The following is a 12,469-nucleotide window of genomic DNA, read 5'->3' on the forward strand; positions in this document are numbered from 1 at the left end:
ATTAAAAGGTATAATATAATTGTACTTTCATTCCTTCATACGCATGTTAAAATTCCTTCCTTAAACACTGAAATTCTGATCATGAAAATTTTCAATGAGACATGCAGCAAACATAAAATAATCTTAGGCAAAGGCAACGATGTTACGTATAGATCGATTTCTAAATAAAATATGCGGAAAGTGAAAATGTATACATTTTTCTTTAAATACATAAAATTAATTTTGAATTCTATTTGATGTGACAAAGACTGTATTTAGGACATGGATTTAAATACTATATCAGGACCTAATTTTTCTTAGCTCATTCGATTTAAATATTCTCAGTCTGTATTTCAAAATTTATTTTACTGGTGAGAGACACATGCAACTGAAGCTCAAACATGTAGATGGCGATACTCTGGGGCCAGAAAGACTAAAAGGTTTCTATTTTTGCTCTTGTACTAGAAGGAAAGACTACATTTTACATTAAAGCCACATAAGTGGAAAAATTCAAATTCATAAGCTACTCTAAAAAATTTTAAAGAGGCTTTCTGATGTATGGTCATTTAATTTGTATGCAGACAATAAGAGAAAGATAAATGATCTTTTATATTTCAAAAAAGAATAACAATATATGTATGAGAATTAAACTTCATAAGCTCCTATTTCTCATGTTTCACCTTCAGCATTACAATGCGCCTCAATGTGGGGCAATTAAACAAGGAGATTAACATGCGGCAAACCACCAGGCAGACTGGAAAGCAAAATCAATTACAGAATACACAGACCCGCTTTCCCCTTTGCCACCTTTACCTCTCTAGGCAATAGAACTCGGTGCCTCTTTCCACCCCGGCCCATTCATTCTCCTCCTGGTAGTGCCCTTTGTTCACCAGACATCTGACCTCCTTGCCACAGCTTTGAAAACATGTAGGATGGTGTTAACTTGACTGGGCCACAGAGTGCCCAGACGTTTGGCCACACATTATTCTGAGTATCTCTTTGAAGTTATTTCTGGATGAAATTAATCTCTGAATCTGTAAGCAGAGTAAAAAGACTGCCCTCGCTAATGTGGGCAAGCCTTACCCACTGATTAAGTGAATTCCAGAATAGAACAAAAAGGGAAACCAGAGGGGAGAGCTCCCGCCACACTGCTGGGCTTAGGCAACAGTTTTCTGCCTTTGGACTCGAACTGAAAAACTGGCTCTTCTTGAGTCACGAGCCTGCCTGCTCTGGACTATAACTGTGCCAGTGGCTGTCCTGGTTCCCAGATCGGTGGATACAGACTGGAGCTAAACCATCAGCTCTCTTAGGCATCAGCTTGTGGGCTGTAGATCTTTGGATTTCTCAGACTCCATGATCATATAACCCAACTCCTTATAAATCCATACACGTATCAGTATTATATACCCTGTATATGTGTGTGTGTACTGATGGCACAGAGCCCTTCATGATCTGCCCTACATCCCTCTCCTGCCCACCTCCTGCCTAGGAAACAGCCTTAGGTCCCCCTGCGCTTCCTGATCCTGAAACAGCTTCCCCTGGCTGATGCGCACTACATCCGATCATTTCCCCAGCTCCTTACTGGTCGTCTCCTGGAGATGAGCTTACTTTGCCCTTTATGTCCTCCTTTTAGATAAATCAATAAACGTGTAGGAATATCTCAGAAGAATCATATAATATTTAGCAAGGTCTTACTATATGCCAGGTCCTGGGTAGGAACTTTAACACTGATGATCTCATTAATCCTCAAAGGGATGCCTCTCTCGGAGGGCAGTTATCATCCTAATTTTTAAAGCTGAAGAAAGTGAGACCTCAGGTTACCAAGAGGATTGGCGAAGATCATGCTGCAAACAGGTGGCAAAGCAGGAACCTGAGTCTGTAGGCAGAGCCCATGGTCTTATCTGCTCCACAGTTAAAGTGGAGCATACTAAGATTTAGTATGAAGGAATTATAATGGGAGACGTGTAAGGCAGTCACAGGGCAGTTAACTCACTGCCCACCTCAGTTACCTCCTGGACTTTGCCCTCCTGGACTTTGCCCTGGACTGTGAGTCTTCTAAATTGTCCCCGTGGAGGTAGAGGAAGAGAGGGGAGGAGTGGAGGAGCTGATATTCACTTGCAGGGATCCGATCGAGAAGGAGTGAGCCCCTGAGGAGAGAGGGGCAAGGGTCTTTACCCAACGCTGGATTCTCACAGCTGCCGGGGAATTTGTATGTGACCCACAGACACAGAGAGGATGGCAGGAGTTCTCTGAGAGCTCGGCTAGGACTCCAGTCTCAGGGGCCGGGGGTCTGGGTGGGGTGGGCACCAGGGGGACTGTGGCGCACGAGTGAGTCAGTGGACTGGAAGAGGGGGCCTGACTCCCCTAGGCTCATGACGCCAGGAGGCTGCAGGCTTTCCAGGGTGCTATGGAGGCGAGCCAACCAGGGGACAACCAAGAGCACTGTTCAGATTGCAATGGTGACAGCTGCATGCCACAGCACAGAAAATGACAGCAGGACCGCTGCCGCCCTTATGTCCCCTTTGCAGGACGTGGGGAAATGGAGCAGAGAGCAGAAGCCATCTGCAGAAAGTACATCAAAAAGAATTGGGCTGAATCTTGAATATGACTTAAAAAAAAGAAAGAAAGAAAGAAACCTCGCCGGAAGGTTGACAACCGTCAAGCACAACTGTGACCTCAGAGTCCAGAACATAATTTTAGTTATGAAATAGAGTGACATTTTTCTACCCCTGAGTTTTATGCATCTTGTAACTGCAACGTAGAGAATAATTGTGCTACTGTTATCAAAACAATACGGACTGCCAGAGGAATAAAAGTTGAAGACTTGTAAAGACTTCCATGGTTCTGTCAGCTGTTTTATAAATTATCAAATTTGCTTACACTCTCAGGTTTCTGGAAGCAAAATCAGCAGTAGCAACAATTTTCCAACCTCCCTCCCTCCAAAAAAAAAAAAAGGATATTCCAAAAAAGCTTCTAGTCCATCAATAAGTTTTACTGGAACATTCTATGCCCACTCATTCCTGCCCTATCTGGGGCTGCTTGACTGCCACAAGGGCAGAGCTGAATAAATGCCACAGAAATGGTGTGACCCCAAAATATTTACTCTCTTGCCCTTCACCAAAGAGGAGCTTAGCAAATGAAGAACTCTTATCGAAAAAAAAGAACCAGTAGACGGATGTATGGAGGAGTAACTTTGTCTGGCTATATTTTTCAAAGATCACTCTGGCTGCTATGTGGAAAAAAACTCTTTTGGGAACAAGGGCTTGACTTTATTATACAATTTTATGTCTGTATTACAGCATTTTGTTCTACAGTAATAATGTTTATTCATCCTGAACTTCTAATGGATTAGATATGAACTTTGAAAGTGGGTAGAGTTTTCCAGTTTGTTTTCATCTCCGTAAATATAGTTCTCAGAATTCCGAACATTTAGCGGGTACCCATGCAATAATTGTTAAAGAACTAATGAACTCAAATCATGGGCAGGGACATAGCTGAAGGTAACTCTATTTTTAATTATATTTCCATGGCGTTCTACTATTAATGTGTTGCTTTTCTCACGAGGTTTTTGTGAGCCTCAATATTAAAATTATGATCTCAAATTGAATTTATAATTACCTGGCTCTGTATACTTGGTACAGATGAATTATATATCCCTTTTGAACAATAGCAAATGTTCTGAGAAATACTCATTAACTACGGAGGACGTCATAAGATGAGAATAGCTCTGAAGTATCTATTTCGTTTCTTGGACTAGAAAGCAACTTAAGTGATCATAAAAGAGATTTGGGATTAAAAACAAAATTACATCTCAATTTTAGAATAACAGAACAAGAAAAGCTGTCAAATGTTCTTGTGGAAGTTCTAACCAGTAAGAAATCTCCAGCCATGGACTCATAAGCCAATGGTAACATCCATGGAAAGAGATCAGAAGTAGATGGTTTTCTTTTAGTTAATGTTTATCTTTTTATATTCCTTGATTTTCAGCCCTCCTGCACGTAGGCAGGTATATTTTAAGGTAAGGTGTGTTTTTGTAAGTATTATGGTCCTGACATTTTTCCTTAGTGGAATCCACTTCGCCCCGTTTTGTTTTCTTAATTGGAGAGTTTATTCTATTTACATTTATATTGACTAGTGAAGCATCTGGGTTTATTTTTACAACCATATTTTGTGTTCACCTAACCCTAGTTTTTTGTCTCATTTCCTTTTTCTTATTTTCCTGTTTTCTTTTGATTTATAAGATTTGTTTCCCGTTTTATTCTTTGATGGTTTGGAAACGATAGACTGTTATCTCTGTAACGTTAGTAGTTACTATTTTGTTCTCAAATTTGTGAGTTATCTATTTCATGGAAACTTTCCCATATTTGTAAAGGCTCAGTAGTAGGTTGGTAGAATTTTATATTTAGTCCTTTTATATTCTCTTGATCTTTAATATATTCATAATAAAATAATTACAGCAAAATCTTGGTTTGCAAGCATAATTCGTTCCAGAAACATGCTGGTAATTCAAAGCGCTTGTATAACAAAGCGAATTTCAAGAACCACTGGGTCAGTTGTGATCATGTGATGTTCGGCATCGCGTACTTCGTAGTGCAAGACATCGCTCGTCGATATCAAGTTAAAATATATCAGAAACCTTTGCTCATCTTGAGGTACATACAGAACAAGTCACTCGCAATCCGAGGTTTTACCATATGTGCAAATAACTCTGAGGGCTTCTGTGTCTTGTAATACTAGTGATTGGGAGTTCTGAGAAGCACCACACACACACGTATGCACACACATGCACCATGGACATGTCCACACACACATGTGCACGCACTCATGCAGACACACTTCCCTAACAGAAGCCCTGCCAGTTGCACTTACGGAGGCCTCACCGGCCTCGGTAGGCACAGTAGGACTCTCAGCCCCAAACAATCCTAAAACCAACAGCTGAGCCCCTCTTATGCTTGGATCCTGGGCTGGACTAGCCGTCAGTAGCTGGGAGAAAAAACCACCTGGAATCCAGAACAGGCAGACAGATCCAGAGGAGGAGGGAATTCGGGGAACAGGAGTGTAGGAAAATGGTCTGAATGTCAGGGCATCCTGAAACAGGTGATCTCTGATACGTGGTTCTTCCAGCAACACCTCTGTGGGGATTTTGAACTTTGGAAAAGAACACAAGGAAGCCAGGCCTGGGCACCTGTTCTGTACCGACACTTCTGGGGGTATCCTGAAATGGGACTGGCCCAATGTTCTCTTCTGCTATGGGGAGAAACAAAGCAGAAGAACACCGGGTCATCCTTGGAGGAAACTTTCCCCCAAATTAGCACACATTAATGGGAATAGATCTAAAGAACAAGAGCTTACAATAAAAGGGGGGATCACTAGAGTCTGGAGTCATCAAATACAGAATATACTTTTTACGGATATGTGTGCAACATTTTCAGGAGTGGAATCTTCAAAACTAAGCGGACAATAAGAAATTATAAAAAAAAATACAACAACAAAGAGATCAAAAATGGAATTTCCATATACAACGTTGTTAAAGAACAGAATTGACATTTGGCAATATTTAAAGAAAGAATAGCTACAAATTCCTGAGAGCTGGTGAAAATATGCAGCCATTGATCTCAGAAGTAGAATATCTTCCATGGGAAAAAAAAAAAAGAAACACAAAGAAATCCATGCCTACAGACATGGCAACGAAATCACAAAGCAGAAGATGAAGAGGAAACCTTGAAGAGGCAGAAAGAAAGGCCACGTCAATTAAGGGAAGTGACAGAATGATAGCAGACATTCCAATGGCAAAAACACAAGTCAACAGACAGTCAAATAATATCTACCAAGAGCCGGGGAAAAATACCTGTCAACCTAGAATTGTCAGTGAGCAAAAGGATCTTTCAAGGATGAAGAGGGAAATGAAGATATTTAGAGAGTAAGTAAACACTGAGGGATTTGATCTCTAAGAGGTTGGTCTTAAAGGAAATCTTGAGGTAGTTCCAAAAGCAAAAAAAAAAAAAAGATCCAAGAATAGTCTCAAATGCAGGAACGATCAGTAAACAAAATGGTAACAAGGAACACTCCACATTTTCTGATCAGAATACAATTTAAATGAAAAGTTAATGGCAAAAAATTAATTTCCCTTAGAAGCTGAATACTGCCATTCGTGCAAAAATGAAAAGGGGGAGGTCAAGAGATTTTAAAAGACTTCCTGAATGGTAGTGGAAGGCACCAGGTGTGATGACCGAAATAAAAGGAGAGACACAGCACACACCATGTTCATTAAACACAACACTAAACATACGAATGATGCTAGCTCTCCTGGAGTCAATCTATAGACCAACAAAAACCCCAACAGCGATTTTCTTTAATGAAATGTGACCAGCTCATGCTCTCTCTCTCGCTCTCTTTTTTGGTGGAAGAATATAGCGTCCAAGATAACTAAGACACTCGAACAAGTTACGAAGTCCTACTACGAGGTCATTTGTTATTATCATCACTGCTAGATTTTCAGTTCTAGCCCATTCCCAACACACCTGCCGTATTCAAGTCGGTGAAGCCGAGATGCGGATTTGAACATCCAGCTTCTACTGTAGTGGTTAACACGGACCTACGTTTATTTTACCCTAGCAGATGTTTACTTTTCGAAATACAAGCAAATTATTTGCTCCCTGCCAGAAAGTTGACTAAGAAACAAATGCAATGATAAAAACAGAATTGGAACAAAGAGTTTGGCCAGTTTCTCTCAAACCCTGCCCGCACCAGGGCGCTTTAGCTGGGAACAAAAGAGCGCCACTCGCTGTCCTGTTCTATCACATCCTTGCAGCTCTAAAGGCAGTATGTCCATATGCAGGGATAAACGTTGCCGCGCTCCAGCTTGAGCCTAAAAGACATTACCCTAGGATTGGCCCAGGCAGGGCAAGACATTTCTGAATCTATTTGAAGCGTACCCACAGGGGGAGTAAATAAATCTCACTGCAAGAAAAGAGAGACTTCAGGGCGCACATATCAAGAAGACGGGTGACTCGGAAGGTCATAGTGTAGGTCTCTGAGATTGCCTCAATGCAGTCTCCAGATCTACACACACAGCTGAAATCAAAGGAAGTACCAAAAAACCTAGTGTTTCATCATGCCATCATATGCGGAGTATAAGGCATCCAGGGACTTGGGAGAGTGCTGTGTTGGCGGAGGCGAGAGAGGGCGGAGGCGGTGTTGCTAGAATTGGCAAAAACGAGCTGTCGGCGTCCACACTCTCAGCAGCCTGGACGGTGTCCGAACGTCAGAAAGGGTGGCTGCAGCGAGGTGGGAACCAGAGACATCGCTAGCACCACGTGTGTCTTCAGAAAACTACTGTTCTGTCACCTCTACCGGGCACTGGAAGGGACTGGGGCATCTAAATAAGGATCCCAAGCAAGAAGTAATAAATGTGATGAAAATAGCAAGGGTCCCGGGCTCTGAGAGTTGGCTTGCAACCCCTCCCTGAGTCGGTATAATAAGGAAGACTGAGGAAGTTTTTCAGGAGCACATTTTATTTTGGGGGTGGCAGGGGCCGGGGGGCAGGTGTGTTTCACCAGGTAGAAGCCAGGCATAAGGAAACCTATCTTGAAGCTAATCCCTTGTGGAAACAAGATCTGCATAAAGAAAGGACAAAAAGTGCAATTTAAAAGCGTCCCCTTGACTCTGCACCACCTCTCAAACTCAACCACCTGCCCCCTCTCCCTTCTTGCCATCACACTATTGCTTTCACAGACAAGGTTCCGGGGGCGGGGTGGTAGTGAGGTTCCTGCACCTCCAGGTTCCAGCCCTCAGTGTCATCCATGGCTGAGTTCTCAGCAGTCTGAATTCTACCTTAACCACCGGGAGGACACTGTATTTAGTAGGAATATCAATAACTTCTTGTAACCTTAAAATCGCATTGATAATCGTATTCCATTTTCTCCATTGCAAACTGACGTGACTTGAATACGTCTCTTTCCCTTGGTTTCCAGGACCCCTACTGTCCCACCTGAAGCTCCCTTTGCCCTGACACCCACTAGCCACCCTGTTGACTGTTGACTTTTGGCCCGTCTACCAGCGGCCTGCCTCATCCCTTGCTAGTATATCCATTCAAATGTTCTGTCTTTATCTTTCTTGGCATTTCTCTGATGAGCAATGCTGTCCACACCCATGGTTTTTACTACCAACTCCATGCCAAGACCTGACAGGACGCCCCTGGCTGGATCGCCTTGTAATGTGAAACTCTGTTCGAACCCAGGAGCAACAAACAACAATGAATTAAAAATGATCTATTTCTTCAGAGACTTGCGGGCTGGTGTGTCAGATGACAAAAGACACCGGATTACTCCACTTCCGAATTTCAATGGCATCTCAAACTGAAGTAATTCACTGTCTTCTCCTTACATATATTCAGAAAACATATATTATAGGGGCACCTGGGTGGCTCAGGCGGTTAAGCATCTGGCTGCTGGTTTCAGCTCAGGTCATGATCTCACGGCTTCGTGGGTTTGAGCCCACCATCGGGCTCTGCGCTGGCAGCACAGGGCCTGCTTGGGATTCTCTCTCTCTCTCTCTCTCTCTCTCCTCTCTCTCTCTGTCCCTCCCCCAGTCACGCTGTCTCTGTATCTCTCAAAGTCAATAAATAAATAGACTTAAAAAAAAAAAAGAAAACACATGCTATAAATTTTAAGATCATCATAACACTAGAAGCTACATCTTTCCTGTTCACTTCCTGTGCTACCACTGGAACCGATATTCATTCACCTGGACACCTTTTACAGCGTCCCAATTCATAAACAACTGCAGCCTCTTCCAACGAACTATCTTGTGATCTGGCGGTGTTTCTGTTTCAACTACGCTCACATCCATGTATAAAACATTTTGGTGGTTTCCACTGTTTTGTGACTAAATTCAAATACGTCAGCGTGGCAAATACGGACTTTCATCTTGGATAACTTTTCCAAACACATCACTCGTTATGTTTTTGTGCACGGCCTTTATTTCAACCAAGCCAAATCACTTGCAATGTCTTTGGTAGAAAAGGAATGATAACGTCTCTGTCTTTGGGCATTGCAGTCCTAGAGCCTGCAAGCCTGGTTCATACCTTCCTCACAGTGATTCTTCTAAATGCCTCGAGATCAGATACGGTGTTACGTCCTCCATGTTTCTCTACCGCTTGGCGTCATCAGAGTTCAGGGTGTCTTACTTCCTAAAGACTACATGTTACGTTTATTATGACATATCACATTGTACCCCCTCTCGCCAGGGAGGGTATGAACAGGTTCTCGGTTTTATTTATTTGTTACCTCCGGTGCCAGGCACATGAACCAATAAATAACTGACAGATGAACCGGGTGATAGCTTTAAAATGTCTGCTAGCTCTCCAATGTGCTTATTCCTAACTTTGATGCAACGTAGAGTGTTCTGTAATTTTTAGAAAATCAAATAGAAATGCGGTCCCTAAAACTCACTTAAAAATATTTCACGGCATCACAGAAATTCCAGGATGACGCAAAATATTTTTAGGAGAAACACTACTGTTTCCATAGTTAATAAATCTGAGGCCTGCAATTAGAGAGATTTGCATCACCCTCATAAAGATCAAGTTTCATTCAGGGGAATATAAACCCTTCAGATTTTATTTACTTATATTTATTCTTCAGGAACGGCCACTTCTAAATCATACTGCAAAAGAATTAAGAAATAGCTGCATAGTCTTCCTTAGGCTTTTATGAACCCATACACTGCACTAAGCAGATCTCAGAACTCTGTCTCTGGAGCTCGTGGGTAACATCTGGCAGTTAATGTTTATAAGTCCTGTTACGCAACATCTTCTGGCTTCCTAGTGTCATCCAAGGGATTGATGTGTGACTAGACTAACCTAATATATTCTGCCTGCTGCTCTCACTTCCACAGGCTGTTAGTAATGCATAGGCTCATCTATGGTTTATTATAATTCAGTCTTCCATTTAAAACTTTACAGTTCTGGTGTTTATACGTATATTTTTACTGATGTAGTAGGGTAATAAAAGCTGTTTTTAATATTGCTATATTTTTGTTAGCAAGTGATACTATGCTATTCGATTTTCTAATGTATGATTTATAAGGCTGGTATCTTGAAACTAAAGTAAAAGTAAAATAAAGTAAAGTAAAATAAAATAAAATAAAATAAAATAAAATAAAATAAAATATTAGAAATACTCTTGGATAGTGTGAACATTGTCTAATGTACATAATTATTAATTTAAAAAATTAAGTATTTATTCCACTTTATTTTCTTTAGTCATAAACCCATAATCATTGTGTATATATCGATTCCAAAAGACCCATGGTGGGCACTGAATAAGATACAGCCTCAGAACAAAGGATGTTAAACCTACCTAGGAATATTTAACACATCTACATGCAATAAACACTATTACCAAATGTGGGGGTAGAGTCCATAAGGGGAATGGTACAAGAATTTAAAGCAAAGATAGGTCACCAAGGTAGGAAGATTTAGGAAGAAATACTTTATGAGAGAAGTAGAACATTTTCTCTCAACAGGGTAAAATGCAGGGAGAGCTGCCCTTGTGATGATTAATGGCGAGGAATCTGAGAAAAATACGGCAAAGGTGGTAAAAAGCTTCTGAGGGTAAACAAAAAGTTACTGTATTATCACACTTCCCTTCCTTCAGTTCTGTTTCTTCGGTGGCCATGACAACCACCAAGTTAATTTTGATATATAAAATCAAAACAGGGAAAAATAAGACAGGATAATCACTGATTGAATACACAATAATTTGTAGGTTGCACTTAGCTTACGACTAAAAGATCCCACTAGAAAAATTTCTTCCTGCTCTGGAGACAGATCTAATCATGCTTCTTGCCCAAATAGTCATTGAAGATTCAGGTGTTTACACCAAATCTGGAGAAGAATAACCATTGTAATAAATGCTTATATTCCATACGATGTTCTGAAAACTCTGCATGCCCCTTACTTGTTACATTGTCACTGTAACCTGATAAGCTTAATGTGGCTCCCACTTTATAGGTGAGGGATCTGAAGGTCTCCAAAGGTCACCTGGGTACCGACTTGTGGAGCCGAATTTTAACCAGACTCTCTGAGGTGAGACACTTCCTTCTGAACCACAGCTTACATCCTGTTGTAGCAAAATCTTTAGCAAAATCTTTAGAACGCCAGTTAAGAGGATCTAAGTATGGGTGACTTTGTGCCAGAGCTTTAGTATTTATTATTATCGATGTTCACGTAAACACAGGCTATGCTAGGCAATAAAACATGGAAAAAATATGTGGGCCCGAGCCCCAAATTCTATTTTAAGTTATATATTTTTAAGTTAATCAACTCTTCTGAACATAATTTCTTTATGAGTGATACAGAAGTACTGAAGAAAACTTAGTCGTCAATTTCATTGACATTGTTGTTCAGATCATAACGAAGTTGAAGACAGAGAAAAATCTGTGTTTTCTAACTCATTAATGTATTTATGTGCTTATTTGTGGCCCTGAAATCATCTCCAACTTTCTCATTGACTAGAGAAATGAAATATTACCTTGAGTTTTTACTGGTATATTGTTTGAGTGAAAATATGATCAATATATGGCAATGCTCAGGTACTGCTGGTAAAAACTAAGGAAAAAGAACGAAGGCGTAATTTTCAAGCTGAAGAACTCACAGTAAGCTGGGCGGGCAGTGTGGGGAGGTCACTACTCTACCATTATAATAGAAAGATCACAAATGCCAGAGTAGGGATAAGCATTAACTTTATAAACTTTTTATAAAGTACCTCACAGAGGAGGCTGGTCTTCACATGGACTTTAAGCTAGGAGTTGGAATTTGCTAAATGGAACTTTCTAGATAGAGCAACAGTGTTGTCAGTGGCACAACTGGTGGTCCATTGGGTGTTCTGAGTGTGGGTCAAGATGCCCAAAGTCCAGCCCTGGGGCAGTTGGAGACCACAAAACATGCTATATGTTCTGCTAAAGAGTTTCTATTTTATTCTGCAGGCAGAGAGCTGCCAATAAAGGACTTTAACTAGGCCAGCTTCAGGATCAGGTGTGAATTTTAGGAAGCCCATTCTAGCAGATGTTTGGGTATTATGGGATGGGTGATCCTGAAGTAGGAACACAAGCTCAAGATCTGTTCTAACAAGCCAGGTAAAAAAAAAAAAAATAGGAGCGCCTGCAATTGGTGTTGAGATGGGGTAAGATACAGATTCAGTAAGTCGTCAGAAGGCATTTTTGCAGAATGTGGGGGCAAAGGAGAGGGAAGAATGGTGGGTCATCACAGTTCGCTGCTCGATGGACCACGGTTGGCAGCGTCACGACCCCAAATATGAAACGCAGAAGAAAAACATAGTTTTCTGAGAAGGACATAAGGACATTGCTGAGTTTGAAGAGGAAATGGGGCAGGCAAGTGAAAACAGCAGTGCGTTGGGAAGTAAATGGGTGAGGAGGAGATAATACTTGAAGTACATTCTTCCATATGTTGACACTATAGCTAATGTTT

The 12,469-nt window shown here is 41.2% G+C and overlaps 1 protein-coding gene across 8 annotated transcripts in view; it reads right to left on the reverse strand.

Moving 5' to 3' along the window:
* Nucleotides 1-12,469, reverse strand: part of NETO1 (neuropilin and tolloid like 1) — a 127,534-nt gene that overhangs the window by 78,066 nt on the left and 36,999 nt on the right. The window lies entirely within an intron of this gene.

This window comes from Prionailurus bengalensis, chromosome D3 (assembly GCF_016509475.1).
Source record: "Prionailurus bengalensis isolate Pbe53 chromosome D3, Fcat_Pben_1.1_paternal_pri, whole genome shotgun sequence".
Classification (NCBI taxonomy): domain Eukaryota; kingdom Metazoa; phylum Chordata; class Mammalia; order Carnivora; family Felidae; genus Prionailurus; species Prionailurus bengalensis.